Here is a 17,693-nt window from a genome sequence, read left to right on the forward strand (position 1 = left end):
GTATTCGCACACCAACAGGTGCCACACCTTTCTCTCTTATTTATGGATCATAAGCAATATTGCCAATAAAAATAGAGATACCTTCTCTACGAGTATCATTAAAAGGTCTCTTCCCAGATGAAGAACAACGAGTATCTAGATTGCAAGAGTTATAATTCATCTATGAACGAAGACAAAATGACTTGAATCATTTAAAGGTATATCAACAAAGAATGTGTCGGATCTATAATCACAAGGTCAAACCACAAGTCTTTCAAGTAGGAGAAATAGTACTAAAAGAAAATCCACGCAACCAGGTAGATAGAGAAAAGAAAGGAAAGTTTAAACCAAACTGGTTAGGTCCATTTGTGGTCACAACAATATTTGGATCAAGAGCATTTCAGCTATCAACACATGATGAAGATCAACTCGAGGAACCTATCAATAGTATGCATCTGAATAGTATGCATCTGAAAAAGTTTTATGTCTGAAAAAGCAGAAAAAAAAAAAGTGAAAAAGCATAAAAATAAAAAAAGAAGTGAAAAAGCAGAAAAATCCCAAAAAAGTGAAAAAATAGAAAAATCCAAAAAAAAGTGAAAATCCAAAAAAAAGTGAAAAACCAAAAAAAAGTGAAAAACCAAAAAAATTAAAAAAAAAAGTGAAAAAGCAGAAAAATCCAAAAAAAATCAAATATGAGAAAAAGTGCAATAAAAACATACGGTGAAAACCTAACAAACATGCGCTATCTGTCCGCTAGCTCTTCCATCTATTAGTTCATGCATCTTTCTGCTTGCATTCATTCATTTTCCATTAGAACTGACCATAATAAAGCCTTTGTACATACGTAGGCATTCGAGGTGGCTTCTTGCCATGGTTTGGATCATTGAGTATATCATAACGACTTTGTTTCTAGGCTTGGGGCAAAAACCTACACCTAGTTGGGGGCAAACTTTTGATCATTTTTTGAGCTTAATCAAACAGGTAGAACAACAGTTAGACAACTCTTATCAAGCAAAAAATGAGACACATCCAATGGTGAACACGAGATCAAACTATCAACTATCAAGATATCACAAATCAATCTACGCACATCACACACTTTTTCAGTGGATGATATCTTTTGGATAATGATTTTAACATGATTGTTCAACTTTTCTATATTGATTTTCACTATCATGATTTTTGAGTGACTCCAGGATGTCTTTGACTAGAGGAACAAGGAAGGAACGTGATTTTTTTATTGTCTGTTGTCTGAAAATTAATCATTAAAATGTGCAAATTTGTCTCGGGACATCATCATGGGAGTATCATTGAAGACATTTCCAATTTGCGTATTGAAATGGTTAATATTGCCTATTTTACACAAGAAACTCTCAGGTCATCTTGGTTCAATTATACCTCGATGCTTGTGCTAACTTTCCATATCAAAATCCAAGAAAGAAGTACTTAGGTCATCATGGTTTAATTATACCATCGATGTTTGCACTCACTTCCCACATTTCAAAAGCTCAATGATGACAAAAACGCAATAATCCAATGACTGATCCGATCGTAGCTTTGCATTTCATTTGAATTTGCATTTGCATTTAGCTTGCATTTCATTATTGCATGCAATCCTACATGCTCCTTTTGTCCAAGGTTAAATCTATCACAAGAATCATCAAGGTATCATCATAAGTGTATATGCAATTAGACTAGTGACTCATATCTCTCCGGATATTGTTGACCCAATGAAAATCTTATGCTATCCCTCTCAACAGACTCAACATCAGCATATCCGAATCTTTTTGCAACTTGATGTCAACAAACTATCAGTTCTTTATCTAATCAACCTTATCAATTATATCAATCAAACCTAATCGATTATATCATGTCTTATACAAGACGTATCCTTCCTGAAACTAGACGTTTTGATCTATGTCTTATATAGGATATAACTTTCCTGAAACCAGACGCTTTGATCATCTTTGTGTTATACTGGAGGTATCATTCCTGAAACCAGACTGAATCTTGATTTTATCAATCTAACCAATCAAGCTTTATCAATAATCAAGAATCACATCACCATAATTGTATAACTCGCATTTTCATCAAACACAGTTGCAAAAATCAAATCATTTATAATAGGGATATCAATTTCGCAAAGATCCAAAAACTCCATAGGCCAATTATCTCAATTAATCTCCCGAGGGGGCATCATCATACCGCAATTTAGCAATCAATAGCTGGGGCATCCTATCGAATTGATATCATCATCAAAATGAGATTATTCTTTGAATCAACGTGTCATCAAACCTAGCTTCAAAGAGGGGCAAAATGTATACACCTAAAAATGGTCTGAAGATAATTAATTAAATAAGCAATTATTTAATTAATCCCCCTCCCCAATTTAATTGAATTCATCAAGAATTTGATTAAATTCCCCCCTTTCATCTACTTATTAATAAATATAAGGATTTATTTAATAGGTTCATTTCAATAATTCAAATTAATTAATTCTTCCCCATCTCAAAATCATTTCTTCTAATCTCCTAATTAATTAAAACAAATTAATTTATGAGTTGTTGAGAATTAATTAGTCTTTTCCTATTATTTGAATTTCTAAATTCAAATTACCCACATGCCTCCTAACCTCCTTATCCCAACCTCCTATGGTGTGGATACTCTCCCCTTGAGACACATGGCATTCTTGGGCCACATGTCCCCTCTCTTGGAAGCCTCTTGACACTTGTCACCATAGAGATGACAAATGTTCCCTTTCATCCAACCTCTTCTAGAAGCTTCTTGACACTTCTCACCATAGAGATGATAAATGTTCCCTTTCATCCAACCTCTTTTTCAACCTCCAATTTCACCATTGATATCTTCAGACTTAATCTTGACTGTTGATTCCTGCCACCTCACCCCTAGCCTTGGAAATCTTATAAATAGACCCCATTTTGGAGCAATAATCAGCCCATCTCATTTGCATTTCAAGCATTGTTACTAGAGGCATAATATCTCTTAGAATATCATTTGATCATTGTTATTATAGGCAATTGCATTTTTAGATCTAGCATAATTATTGAATCATGTAGCTTAATCTTCTCTTTTCTAGCTTAAATGCATCATTATCATCTCAAATCCTCCATCTAGGTGTAGTCAAGTCACTGGAATTTGCTTATCCAGATCTGAGAGCAAATCTATACTCGCATTTATTAGGAGGCGATAGATCGATTAGCCATGGTTTTATCTTTACTTGTTTTAAATTTGCTAACCATGCTTGTAATGATCTATTGAGTGTTTTGTGTTGCAGCTGTAGGTATACACTTCACAGGAATGACACCCACATATTGCCACCTTGGATGATTCGGTTGGTGCATTTTCACATGCTCTGAAAGAAGTTGTCTATGTGGAAGATGTTAGAGCATATACTCATTACCACATTGAGGATATGGGTACTAGTGACATCAAGAATATGTACATGGATGAGTTGATGGGTGACTCCGATAAGATCAAACCCGAATATAAGCACATTGAAGTTCTAGGGTTTACTGGCATCCTTGATATCCCTGAATTCAAAGATGAGATCATCTGATATGTACTGAGCAGGGTTCATGGAGAGTTCAAATGATCAAGTTAGAAAACTCACCGGTGCGACTTCAGACAGACGATCGATGAGGGTTAGCACCATCACTAATTGAGACATTGAATTTGGTAGCATGATCATTGGGTATAAGGTAACTCAATCCAGCCATCTCAATTCTTTTTCTAGCTTTTGCATATATGCCGCACATAAAATTATGAAGGCAAATGAGAAAATAGATCTTTGTGAGTGGATGAAAGATGAGTTGATCATTAACCTTGGAAAGATTAAAGGAGAGAAAAAGGGAGTATTCCATTATGGGAATCTCATTGTAAGCTTAATGTTATTTTTCCTTAGTGAAACTCCTGATTTTGGAAAGATACAGTAGGCATTTGACATCCCGGTAGGCAAACAATTGAAGCAATCCATTGCTAGCTTGGGAAGCCTTCAAGATGATAAGGTTTGGGGTTATTTCAAGGTATTTCAGAAAGCAATGAAATCCAGAGAGAGGGTTCCCAAACACATTGTTGACAAATACTCAATTGAGATCTACTTTATAGTCAAAAAGGATGAAACCTTAATGGAAGCAGTTAAACCCCAGAAGATATGAATAGAGGAGATGGGATATGAGGTTGATGATGTGATTCTGAATGCTTATGCTAAAATGTTGATTGATGCTCCAATTGATGAGGCTGAAAAGTCTTTTGGTATTATAAAGAAAAAGGAGCAAGAGGTTCAAACTGAATTCAATTAGAAGAAGAGGGAGAAACAACAAGGTAAGGCCAACAAATTTGTTGAAAAAGAATCCCAAGACATCAAGGCATTAATGGAAGTTGTTCTGGTAAAACGAAGGAAGAGGAAAGAGCCTAAAATATTCATTGAGCCTATTCCATAAAACTCTAGAATTGAAGAGGACACTCCTCTAGTATTCAAGAGGGTATTAAGAAAGAAAGGTAAGGAGTCTAAGGAGGAGGCAAGGAAGCAAACGGTAAGAAAGGTCACAATCAAGGTATCGGCCAACAAACCTACAGAGAGGAGACCTACTCCAAAGGAAAGAGCTCCAAAGGAAACATCTCCTACACCTTCTACACCATCTAGTATTGGCAGAAGAAAAAAGAAGGAAGACATAGACCTTAGTACTGAAACCGGTAATGTATCTATAATCCCTCCTAAGACTTGTGTAGAACTGATAGATGAAATCACCAAGGATGGAATTTTGAAAAATATACAATACTATTATGAACACTTAGATGATGTTGAACAGAAAGAAATTAAGGAAGCAATTTTGCTACACCTAGATATATTTAAGAAGGCTTTATTAGAAATTGAAAACCAAATACCAACTCAACTGTATAATAATCTAGATGCTAGGATATTATCTTCTATAGAGGAGGACAAACACATAAAAATTCAATATTTATTAACTACTTGTGGTTCAGTTACTCGAAAAGAGTTGGATATGACCCTTGAAGTTGCAAACATAACAATTTTCCATAGCAAGCATAGGATAATTAGCCTTATGGATGGTAGGGTTAATGAAAGAATTAGTGAAACTCACAAGGCATGGGTATAATTCTTTGTTGATAACACTGGTTTCTTCTCTTCACTGAAAGATAATCCTGACTGACACTACTAACATCCTAGCTGAAGAGAAATGAAAAGGTGTAATGGGTGCCCTACCCACAATTTTGAAAGATGCTAAGGAATTGGATGTAGAGCCCCTGATAGAATCAAATCTTCAAGACAAAGAGGAGATACCGACAGATACACAAAATGTACAGGTTATAGATGTTGAGGACAATAGTCCTCTAGATCAGAATGTACATATTGAGGATACAGTTAATAAGGAACCGATAGTAATAGAAACTGCACCAAGTGGCAAAGCCACTAGTGCAAAAAAGGATGTTATTAAAGATAATAAACCATCAGAGAAAAAGGGAGAGGAATGTGGTAGGGAACCGGTAGCCAACACATCTTTTTTGTCAATTGACACCTCCCAGGTAGAGCAGAAGAGCATAACTGAGATGAGTTCTACTGAGCTCATGATGATAGCTGCTCAAAAGATGATGAAGGAAGGGTCAGTGGACAAGGGAATAATTGATCAGTCAAATCCAATTTTGCACAAAATTGTCCCAGAGTGCTAGTTTGACAAAGCAGCAAGCCCATCCAGCAAGCTCAAAATAATTACCAAGCACATCTCTAAGGATTTTCAATCATTGCAGCAAATATCTAACTGACAGACATTAGAAAGATTCACTCAAGCTAAGAAAACCACTTTTGATCAATTGATTGAATCATAAAAGAAATAGATTACTAACAAACTAAAATTAATTGATAATGTTTTAAGGCAATGTAAAAATATATACCAAGTATGCTATAGCACTGGATTACTAATTGCAGATATAGATAAAGGCATTAAAGATTCTCAGGATAAAATTGTAGGTATAGTAAATTATTTTGATGGTTCCAATTATTTGAGTACATCTATTAATGGGAGAATTTTGTTGTTAGAAGCTCAAATTTAAGCTCTTGAAAGGGATAGAGACAAAATCATTAGAAGAGGTAAAGGGCTCAGAGGATTGGTGAGTCCCCGGTTGGACTCCTTGAGTGTACATAAAAAGGAATGTATAAATATGATTGGAAATCCCACACCGCCAGAGATTAAGGAGAAAGAGTCCCATGCTTATATTCTTAATGGAATTATATCAGTATCTGACACATTCAAATCCAACTAGGACACTTATCTAGAGCATTTGGAGAAAGGCTATCCAGAAATTTTCAAGTATATTCAGCTTCGGTAAGGTATTTTGGGACACATTCTTTGTACAAAATTTCATTCTTTATCCCAATTTTTGGTGCTTTTTGGCATTGATGTCAAAGGGGGAGGAGTATAGGTAAAAAATAAATCCTTGACATCAAGTGATAAGGACTATTTGTACAGATCATGATTACAGATGACATATTCAGGTCAGGGGGAGCAGTCTAAGGGTGAATCTGATAGATGGAAACCATTATCATTTTTCACATGAGTGTTTCCATCAATGCCAAAGAGGGAGATTGTAGGCATTTGAAACTCATTTGATTGGTTTCATATGTTGTCAATGATGGAAACATGTTCAGTCTTCATTCATTGGTTTAGTACTTCATCGACAGACACTTCACCGACACTGACAAGTATCTTCACCGGTAGGAAGAATTCTATGGGTACTAACATTAAAGGTTGACATGATTTGCAGATCAAGCAAGGATAATAACTAGCAATAGGGTACCCGTATAGGAGGCCTTGACATCATTGGGAGATCTGACAATCAAAAATTCACTTTGTTATTTATGTATATATGTAATGAGCTGACATGTATAATCATTTTGTATTATCTATGTAAGTCGACATGAGTCATGAACGGTTGTAAGGGTATATAGGCTAGTTATTAGATCATTTTGAGATATGATGATGTTGTTAGGCTAGATCAATAATGCGAAGATCATGTATATGAGGCCATTTGTGTAAGAGATCAATATCTGTAATGATCTGTAAATGATTTTGGATGTACTCACATAGCGAAGGTTATTCCAGTAAGGGTTTAGGGTTTCAGAACCAGAACAATCAAAGCTTGAACTGGAACTTGATCAGGCATTACAGATGCATTAAATGAGTTCATTTTTATATTTCATTATTTAAAGTGACTATAGTTAATGAGACGTCTTTGTGTTGAGCAGTGTGCTCTAGGCGGTAAGTCTTCCCCATATTTTGTAATATCTCTTCATATGGCCAGTGAATTGATATTGTGGGTCACAAATCCCACCGTGGTTTTTCCTCTTTTAGATTTTCCATGTATAAACTCTTTGTGCTATGGTACTCATTTATTTGAGTGGTTCATTGATTTCTTTACTTCTTTCAATTTTACATGTATCGGTTTACTGGTTGGTGAATGCATGTTATAGTAAGGTTAAAACTGAACATTCCACCAGAACATTGATTCACCCCCCCTCTCAGTGTTCTTGGATTCCAAAAGTTACTATTTATAGTAAGTTTTCATTTGAGCATGAAATGGTGCAAAATGCTTCCTAAAGATTCTTGTTGGCTAGATAAGCATTGTGGTAAAGTTTTGTTGCAAGATAACAACTAGTTTTGAAGATATGAAAGTTTTCATTTTGGAGCGGGGTGCGGTGAAAGGTTTAAATTTAATTTTGAGGAGTTTAGGAGCTCTGAAATTCTCTAAAAAATGGTCTTAAATGACATTTAATTTATGATATGATAGAGAAATTTGTGAGATTTACAACACTTCAAATAGTTCATCAATCAGACACACGGTTCATAAGTTATGGCCTCTGGAAGTTTGTACTCCTCAAATAGGAGTTATAAATTGCATCGAACACATAAATGAGATGTAAAAGGGAGGAACACATGTTGATGTGTGTTTTGACATGTCATAGGGCATCTAGATAGGAGATAAGGCCGACTCCACTTTATTGGGTGGTTTTAGCCCATGGTTTTGTTATACTATTTGATGGTTTCTTATATTGTATCTCTTATATATGAGGTGCGTGAGATAGAGGTTGTGTGTAAGAGTCTTATGGCTATTGAGTTACCTCTAAATTTTTGATTAGTGGTACTCTTGTGAAGATATTTCTCTACAAGTATATTGTAATTTGTTGTTGATTGTTGAATAGTATATTGGGTGGCTTTTAGAGTGTGAGTTGTTTCTCCCAAAAGGGTTTTCCCCACGTAAATCACAGTGTTGTGGTATGCATGTTGTTGTGTATATTTTTGTTAATTTTTTGTAACTATTGTAATGATCTATTAAAATTTTTGTATTACCCTCCTCTCAAGGTTAGTGTAGGAAGTTGTTCCACTACTTAATTCCTTAAATGATGTTGCATAGTACCTCATCACGGTAGTTGTCAATCTTGAATTTCATCAGGCACTGCTCATTGACCAAAACTTTGTGGTCCTTCTGTAACCAGGCAATCCAACATGGATTTGGATGTCTTTCCCTCTTCAGCCTCAACTTTGTGACCATCTCTTCAGACACCAGATTATATGTGCTTCCACTATCAATTATCATATCACAACACTTATCTTCACATTTGCATCTCGTGCGAAATAGACTCATCCTCTAATCTAGTTCTTTCCCCTCATTTATCAGGGTTCTCCTGACAACTAGGGCCTCTCCCCTTTCAACATCATTAGAATTCTTAGATTGAGCTTCTTCATCTACATGTACAACTCGTGCATGGCCTTTATTTCTTTTGTTTGTCCTCCCTCGGTGCTATGGACATTCATATTCTCTATGCCCTTCTTCACCACACTGGGAATAGGTTCCTCTGAAACCACCTCTCTCAGACCCTTTTTTCAGGTCTTCCTCTTCCTCTTCCTCGTTGTTCACCAATTTTTTTTTTTATATTAAAATAGTTCAAAACATATACATCATAACCATTACAAAGATGTCATGAGACTGGTGTCCTACATTTTACATGTATTTTACTATCTAAAGTATCATTTTTACATGTATATCAAAAAAGGTCATAGCCCTATATCAGATCACTTGGTTTTTCATATATACATGTATATCTAAAGTATCATTTTTACATGTACAACAAAATTGCCTCTTGTATCAATATACATATAGCAAAAAGAACCACACTGTTCAATGAGCTCCTAAAAATTTCTCCCCAATCCTAGGAGAAGGATCATCTGGATCTTCAATATTGAGTTTATGCATATACTGTGCCAATGCTTCAATCTCCTTCGGGTGTAGCATATCCATATTTTTCTTTAAGTATTGAACAGACTAGATATCTTCCTTGTAAATATGAAGAACACCCTCCCAGACAAGAATCATGAACCTATCTTTAGAGATCTCCACAATAGCAGAAACCTGAGACATAATGTAAAAGTGTGTGAGTTTACTATTAAACCCAGTAAGCCTCCTCCTCTTGTTTTGAGAAAACTCTCCATTTCTTTCTTTCTAGATAAACCATAGGACTTCACAAGACAAAACAGACCAAAACTAGTTCAACCTAAGATCAAAAGACTCCACAAACCCAACAATGATTTCACTCCAAGAAGGACCAGGCGGATGGTTCCAGACAATAGGAGAGCCAAGGAAGATGGACCACACACCATGGGAAAAATCACATTAAAAAAATAGCTATTCAAAAGACTCTTGGACATTACACACTCCACACCTAATAATTTTAGGACCCTCAGCAGATGAAAAAGAACCAACAACTAACATTTTAAGAAGAAGAAGCCATCTAAAACAAGATTTCTTAGGATCAATGGGGGAATGCCAAAAAAAATCTAAAACAAATTGCCACCTGGACTTAGGCCAATCAAGACCCTAGCATTGATTAACTCGAGTGAAGATTGAGTATTCATCCTTCAACACCATGTGAATCTTCTTAGTAGAAATGTCCAAAAAAGAAGAGCCATCCAGCCATTTTAGTTGCTTCAAAAAGGAGTCAGTATCCAAAATCTTACCAGGGAAGAAACAACCAGTAGCCTTACCAATAAGAGAGTATGTTTTCTTTTGTGAGGGAGGAATCCCATATTTAGAGTTGATCTTAGTCCAAGACCCAAGATGGTTGTCAAACAGTACATTGCTAATTAGAGAAATACCTTTTTCATTCTAGATCTTAGTAGTGCAGCTTTGTGTCAAAGCAAGAGGTTTTCTAATTAAGTTCACCCCCACTAGATAGATCTGTCTGTAACAACATATGAAGAAGAATTTCCTGTAACATCCTTAGAAGGGAGTAAACTCCTTACCTGTGACCATGCCTTTGATAATGAAGCAAATACATTAGAACCAAACACCTCCATGTTAAAATACCCCAATACAATATCACATAAAGGGATATTCTTCCAATTTTTGCCTTTTTTTATAACCAACCTTTTAATATTATTTCTAATCAGCACCTTCCATGGTTCATTACCATACAAATCTTTGACAATCCATTTGGAGGCTAAGGCAATGCCATGGGCCTTGATATCTTTGATACCCAATCCACCCATAATCCTTGGTCTACAACACCAATTCCAATTCACACAATGTCTCTTATTATGACCCATCCCATTAGACCATAGAAAGTCCCTCATGATCTTCTCAAGCTTGTTGGTTTGATAGTTAGCAAACACCCATGTAGAGGCATTGTAGATATGATGAGAGGAAAGAACCTTTTGCACAATTTGCACTCTTCTAGCCAAGGAGAGAAGGTGGGTCTAGCATTTGAAATGCTTCCTCTCAATTTTAGAATATAACCAATGCCACATATCTTGAGTAGAAGGGTCAATAGAAAAGGGAATACCAAGATACCTTAAAATAGAATTCGGACCAGCCCACTGCCAACCTTTGTAGGAGACCCAACTTGGAGGAACATCAGACCAAACAAGTATTGTAGATTTGTGAGGAGATACCTTTGCTCCAGAGGCCAAGTAGAAAAATTGTAGTCTATTCATAGCATTATCAAAGTTTTCCTCATTCAAAACCAAAAATAAAGTAGTATCATCAGTAAATTGGGCATTGATCAGATCATCAACATTAGGTAAAGTAAGCCCTCTGATAGAAGGACCAAGTGCAAGAGCCCTCATAATGTAGAAAAGAGCATCAACAAAAATGACAAACAAGGTCAGGGCAATGGGGCAACCTTTCCTAATAGACCTCCTTAGAGGGATAGGTTCAAAAAATTTACTATTAACCTTGACAACTGTTGAGGAGTCCTTAAAAAGAATATCAATTCATCTATAGAAATAAGAAGGAAACTGAAAATCTTGCAACATTCCTCTAATTAAGGGCCACTCAATTCTATCATATGCTTTCTCAAAGTCCAAAAGAATCATTGCAACATTCTGGTTATCAACTTTAGCCCAATGCATTGCCTCCCAACTAGTAACCAAGTTTTCTAGAATATATATACCTTTAATGAATCTATTCTGATTGGCAGAGATGAATTTTTTCAATAACCCATAAATCCTCCTTGCTAATAATTTTGCAACAATTTTGTAGGAGATACTCAGTAGGGTAATAGGTCTCCAATTTTTAACCAAAGTCTTATCCCCACCTTTAGGTAGAAATTTGATGACACCTCTATTGATGTTTTCTCCAAGATATCCATGGTTAAATACATCCTCAAACAGAGAAAATAGTTCCAAGCTTATCCATTCCGAGTGCATCTTATAGAATTCAGTAGGTAACCCATCTAACCCTGGGGACCTACCATTGGCCAGTGACATGGTAGCACCCTTAATCTCCTCCAGTGAGATCTTGTGGCTCAGAGCCTTAGCCTCCTCACAGAAAATTTTCTTTGGGATTAACAACAAGCATTTCTCAAGAGCCTCCTGATTCATAACACCATGTTCTGAAGAAAAGAGGCCACTGTCAAAACTAAAGAAAGCCTCCTGAATGGACAACGGATCATTGGTGATAGAGTTGTTGACTTGAATATCTTCAATAATTCCCTTATATTCTTGGATCTAATAAGATTGAAGAAGTGGTTGGTTCCCTTGTCATAACCTTTAAGCCAATTCATTTGATCTCTTACCTTCTGCCCTTGGATCTTGAAGTGTTGCAATTTCCTTAGGAGATTTTTGACTGAAGATAAATCTCCCTCTAGGGTCAGGTCATGCCCCTTACTCTGAAGCTCCTTCTCAATAACATTGAGCCTAATCTAAAGATAAGATTCCTCCCTAGACCTGTCCATAGCATATTTCTTACCAATGATCTGGAACATTTTCCTCCAAGTAACAATAAGAGCTTCCCATTGCTCCCTAGGTCTCAGATCAGGACTACAAAACTTGGTCAATTGGGAGACCATATTAATAGCATCACTAGTGTCCTCATCATTAAGAAAAGAGATTAAGTTTAAATCCATTGTCCCTTTTAGGCCGGATCAAGGTCCAGATTAACAATGACAAAGATAGGAGAATGATTTGAGATACTAGCAAGATAAACACAAATAGGGGCCTTCCCCCCTGTGAGGAGAAAGTAAAAAGTGAAGCATCTGCATAGCATCTATCCAATCTACAATTCATTCTCTGCTTACCACTTTGATTATTGCACCATGTGAACCAAATAGCAGAAAAGGAGCCCTTTTTCTTCTCTAGGGGATCTACCAAATTAAATCTCCTCTTGAACTTAGCCCAGAAGAAATGTTCATTACCCTTCCAAAAATGCTTATTGCCACCACTTTTGTCCTCACAATGTTCTATCATGTTAAAATCACCCACAAAACTCTAATCGGCATTCGGGAGACCGATTGTCAACCAATCCCAAAACTTGGCTCTATCTTTGTAATCATAAGCAACATATATATTGAAAATACCAAAGACACATTCTTTCTCTTTAAAAGTGACCCACAAAGCCCTTTGGCAAGGGGAGACACCATTAGAAATGATCTTATTTGCCCACTTAGGACCAACCAAAATGGCAGTACCACCTTTACCCCTATCATGATTGGAGTGGAACCCTATGGCCTAAGCCCAAAAAAATTTCAACATAATATAGGCATGGAACCCTACCACTTTGATTTCTTGGAGGAAAATAATGTCTTTTTCCTTGATATTGTTACACCCTTTCCTAACAACATATTTTCTATCAAACATCTCCAAGCCCCTAACATTCTAGCTATGTATGTGCATCATCATAAATTTATTTGCTGGAGGGTTTTTTATTCTTGTACAACCTATTAAAACATTCTAGCACTTCATTGCCTTTTTTACTATTGTCATTAGAGAGATTGTCTATCAGATGTATTCCTTTTCTTTCTAACCTTTTTACTAACAACCTCTATAAATTGCTTAGAATTATTGATAGCCATACCATCTGCACCAAAGGGCACAATCTGTTTATCAGAAGCATCCTCCATGGAGTCCATGATACTAGGTAAGGAGTTACTCATATTCAATTCAGATGGGACTTAGAATGCATTTCTTATTAAACCATCTTTCTCCTTAATTCTTGCAAGGGAAAGCTATTGAGCATTCAGTCTGGGGTGGGGGGAGAGATTAACAACCTTCACTTGATCACAATTAGGAAGATTAGCCTATACTGAGTGACACCCGGCAAGGATGTTGGAGGGAGAATCCATGACAAAGGATTGGACAACCTCATACTCATCCTCAAATAGAGGATTGGAGAGACTAACAAATTTATTTCCATTACTATCATCAATTAGGAAATCAAGGCCAAGATTGACCTTCTCAACGCCACTGTTAGATGGGATATCCATTGGTAAATTATTACCTTCTTTAGTTTTATTAACAGAGTTATGCATTCTACTAGTATCACTTCTCAAATTGCCTTTAGAAGCAATGTTAAAATTAGCATTGTGAGAATTTTTCAGAGAAGGGCAATGTTTTCTCATATGCCCATTAATTTTGTAGAAGAAACATGCCCCCAAATTGCCCAACATGGACAATTCCCAAGCAAAGCTCTCATCTTCAAAATCAAGAGAGATAATATCGAGAAAGACAACCTTAGGATCAAGTTATACAAGAGCCCTAGCATTTAAGTGAGGGAGAGTGGTTATCAATTCCCGAACTTGTAGAACTGAACACAACAGTTTTAGAATCTGAGGAATGAATGGCCAAAATTCAGGTTGAAGGTTCTTAACTTCAACCCAATTAGGAGAGAAATGATCAATAACCTGCTCGACATTCCCTTTAGGGGACCAAGTAAATGCCGTAAATAAGGAGTGTCCAACATTCCAAAAAAAATTCTTCAAAACCCTATCTTGCATATTATGATATTTCAAAAAAATCACAAATAAACCCTTCTGAATCATTCTACAAAAATTAACATGAATACCTAGCTTCTTGCCCTAAACATTTGCAATCCAGTCATCAGAAAATTTCGCGAAGGCATAGACTCTCTATCCATTCATACAAAGAAAATTACAATATTGTTTAAGCATGACTGTTCAGATCTAATGGCTTTAAACATATCTTCATTTGGCAACAAGGAAAGAGTCTTCAACTTGAGAGGATGAGACTTACCATTTCCTTCTCCTCCGGGGTCGTCGACCGAACTGCCTCCACCAGTTCTGAGTCTATCTCCACCAGTTAAGGACCCTCCCAGACCGTTCTCTATATCCATGTGCTCCTACCTACAAAATGTTCCATCGAAGTTAGCAGAAGGAGGGAAAACCGTGGCCGATTTCTCCAAGACCACTGCTTTGTATGAGAGCTTTTCATGCTTTCCCTTCTGTGAATTAACAACCTCATTCTCCAAACCCCCACTATTATTAATGATATTCTCCTCATCATTCTTGCAATTGGGCTTGCCATCATTCACACTACCCATCAACCTTCGTACGAGCGGCCTCAAGGAAGGGGCACGACCATCTACCTAAGCCTAGGAGAAATCTGTTAAAAAAAACATGAAGAGGGAAAAAGGACCATAAAAACAAGGAAGCAAAGAGAAAGAAACACAAGGCAACCATGAACAAATCAATCAAACACCAAGGAGGCTAAACAAGCAAGACATCGATCACACACAAATATGACACAAGACACCAAGGGAAGCACATGAGTGCCAACAAACTAGGTCTGAAAACCAAGGGGGGTGAATAGATAGCCTTCCGAGATTTGTACCAATTGCAGAACGCTCCTATTTTCCTAAAGATGGAATTTTGAGTAATATATTAATGTTCACCATTATTTTGATTATGAGGGTGATATAAATTATCACTCTTTTGATTTTAGTTGGTACCCACATCTTCAATTTTCTTTTGATCCTTATTTCAACTTCCAAAGGATCTTCGGCCACCCCTTCCACCTTTGACTTTTCCATTTTTTCTTTCCTTTAAATTTATTATTTATCTTTGCCTCCACATTCAAATAAAATTGATATTCTTCTTCAATGTTGGTCATTCTGACCAGACTCAACTCCTCTTGAATACTTGGCCTTAACCCATTCAAGTAACGGGTGACCATCTCCTTGTTGGCCTCTGCATGGCCTATTCTAATAATTATTTTGTAAAGTTCCTCCATATACTCCTTAACACACTTGCTTCCTTTCTTCAACCCTTGCAATTTATTCAAAAAATACAACACATAATCCATTGGAATCAATCCCTTCTTCAACTTCTCAACCATTCAATCCCATCTAGTAATCTTTCCCTTTGCTCTCCTATTTCTTTCAAGATGGACCTCTTTCAGCCAAATATTTGCATGACCCTTCAGCTTCATTTTTGTAAATTTGACCCAATTTGGATCCTCTATCTCTTCATACTCAAAATATTCCTCCAACTCATTTATCCAATTGATCGGCTCTTTCGGGTTCATATTTCCAGAATAATTGGAGACTTCAATTCTGGGTCTCTTCCCAATTTGGGAAATGGCCCTTAATAATCAAACTTGATTATGATCTACTACTTATTCCACTTCATCCTTGGATGTATCTTCAACCTCTTCTTCATATTCACTTTATCCTCTTCTCGGATCGAACCCTCTTCTCAGCTCCTCTTGTAACGCATCAATCTGTCTCTAGAGGGCCCTAAAACCCTCATCTACCAAAGCATTTTTTCTACCAACATTTCTGTCACAAGCATTTATGCCACCATGTATCACTCTTGGAGGCATCTTGACCATGATCCCACAACCACAAGTCCCGGTGCAAACTGCCTCATGTTCGGCGATCTGTCCACATGCTCAGTAACAACCTACTCTGATACCACTTGACGAGGGCAGAAACTTAGAAAAAACAACAATAGAGACACAAAATATCTATTTTATTATTATTTGAAAACTATATTCAATACATGCAAATGCAAATAAGAGGAATAATCCTCACAGACTATAACAAATGACAGCTTATACAACTTTCTGAAAAACCCTTTCTCTTACAATGCAAAATTTCCAACCCAAAAACTCACTCTGCAAAAAACTTGACCCACAAGTTTCCTTCAATGAGTCCTAAATAGCCTTTTCTAGTTTCGAGCCAAAATTACAATTAAAAAATTAAAATTTGGTGGTCTAGTGCCAAAACATGTAATTTAAATTTTGAAATTGAGCCAAATTTGAAAACTGGAAACTTTTCAAAAAATTGTCCAACTTTCAGTAGCCATAACTTTTGATCCGGGAATCAGATTGACGCACCATTTGAATTGTCAGAAATATCCCTAAGTGAAGAATATGATAAGAATTTTCTCTATTGATTCTATCTAATTTTGGGGCCATTAGAGGCTATTTAGTGCCTCAAATATGACTCAGAAGAATTTTTATAAGATTTTTGAGAAACTGAAACTTGAATAACTTTCAAACTGTTAATTCTTTTAACCCGATTGTTTCTCCAATGTGGTTATTTTTCCATTTTAAAGTTCCCACAAATTTTGGGCTCCATCCACCTTCAAATTAAATTTTTTTAAAAATAGCAACAAAACAATTCTGAAAGTTGGAATCTCTTATTCTCCCAAATGGGTATCTAGAAATGCAAAAATAGTAAAAGAAAACCATCAAAAAGGAAATATTTTTGGGTGATGCAGGATTGTCCTTACACCACCAGATGCTCCTACATCAAATACTGAGCACACTCAAGATTTAGTCATTTTCTTTTATAATTCATAAAATACATGCCTTCAGGCATTAACATGCAAGTCCATCCCTTTGGGTTGGATGCCTAAGGAAAATTAAATCCTAAGGGTTGGCAATAACAAATGAACAAAATAAACATGAGAATACTATAGCATGCTCTCATTATAGAACACTTAGGGTATGATGCAAGCATGTAATGACATGATCATGTTTGTGAAGCAAAAATGAAACCAATAGAGAAATATATGAAGATTTAGAAAGGAAGAGTGAGATATAAAGATATTAAGAGGAATAAATAGAAGGATACATATTTCCATCCACCCCTGCTCCCCCCTCTCCGTCTCTTTCTTCTTCTTATCTCCCTACATTTTTTTATATTTATTTCTCCATTTACCTCTATATCTATTTCTGTCCCTCCCCCTCTATCTTCATCTCTCCCTATCTTTCCCTCTCTCACTTTTTGTTAACCACTATATATGTATGTATTTATGTATGCATGCATCTATGTATATCCTATCTCTCTCTATATCTCCCTCAATCTATATCTCTCCCTCTTCCCACTCTTTCTCTCCATTCATATTTTTTTCAACCCATATATCCATATCTCTATATATCTAC

This window comes from Cryptomeria japonica, chromosome 5, assembly GCF_030272615.1.
Source record: "Cryptomeria japonica chromosome 5, Sugi_1.0, whole genome shotgun sequence".
Classification (NCBI taxonomy): domain Eukaryota; kingdom Viridiplantae; phylum Streptophyta; class Pinopsida; order Cupressales; family Cupressaceae; genus Cryptomeria; species Cryptomeria japonica.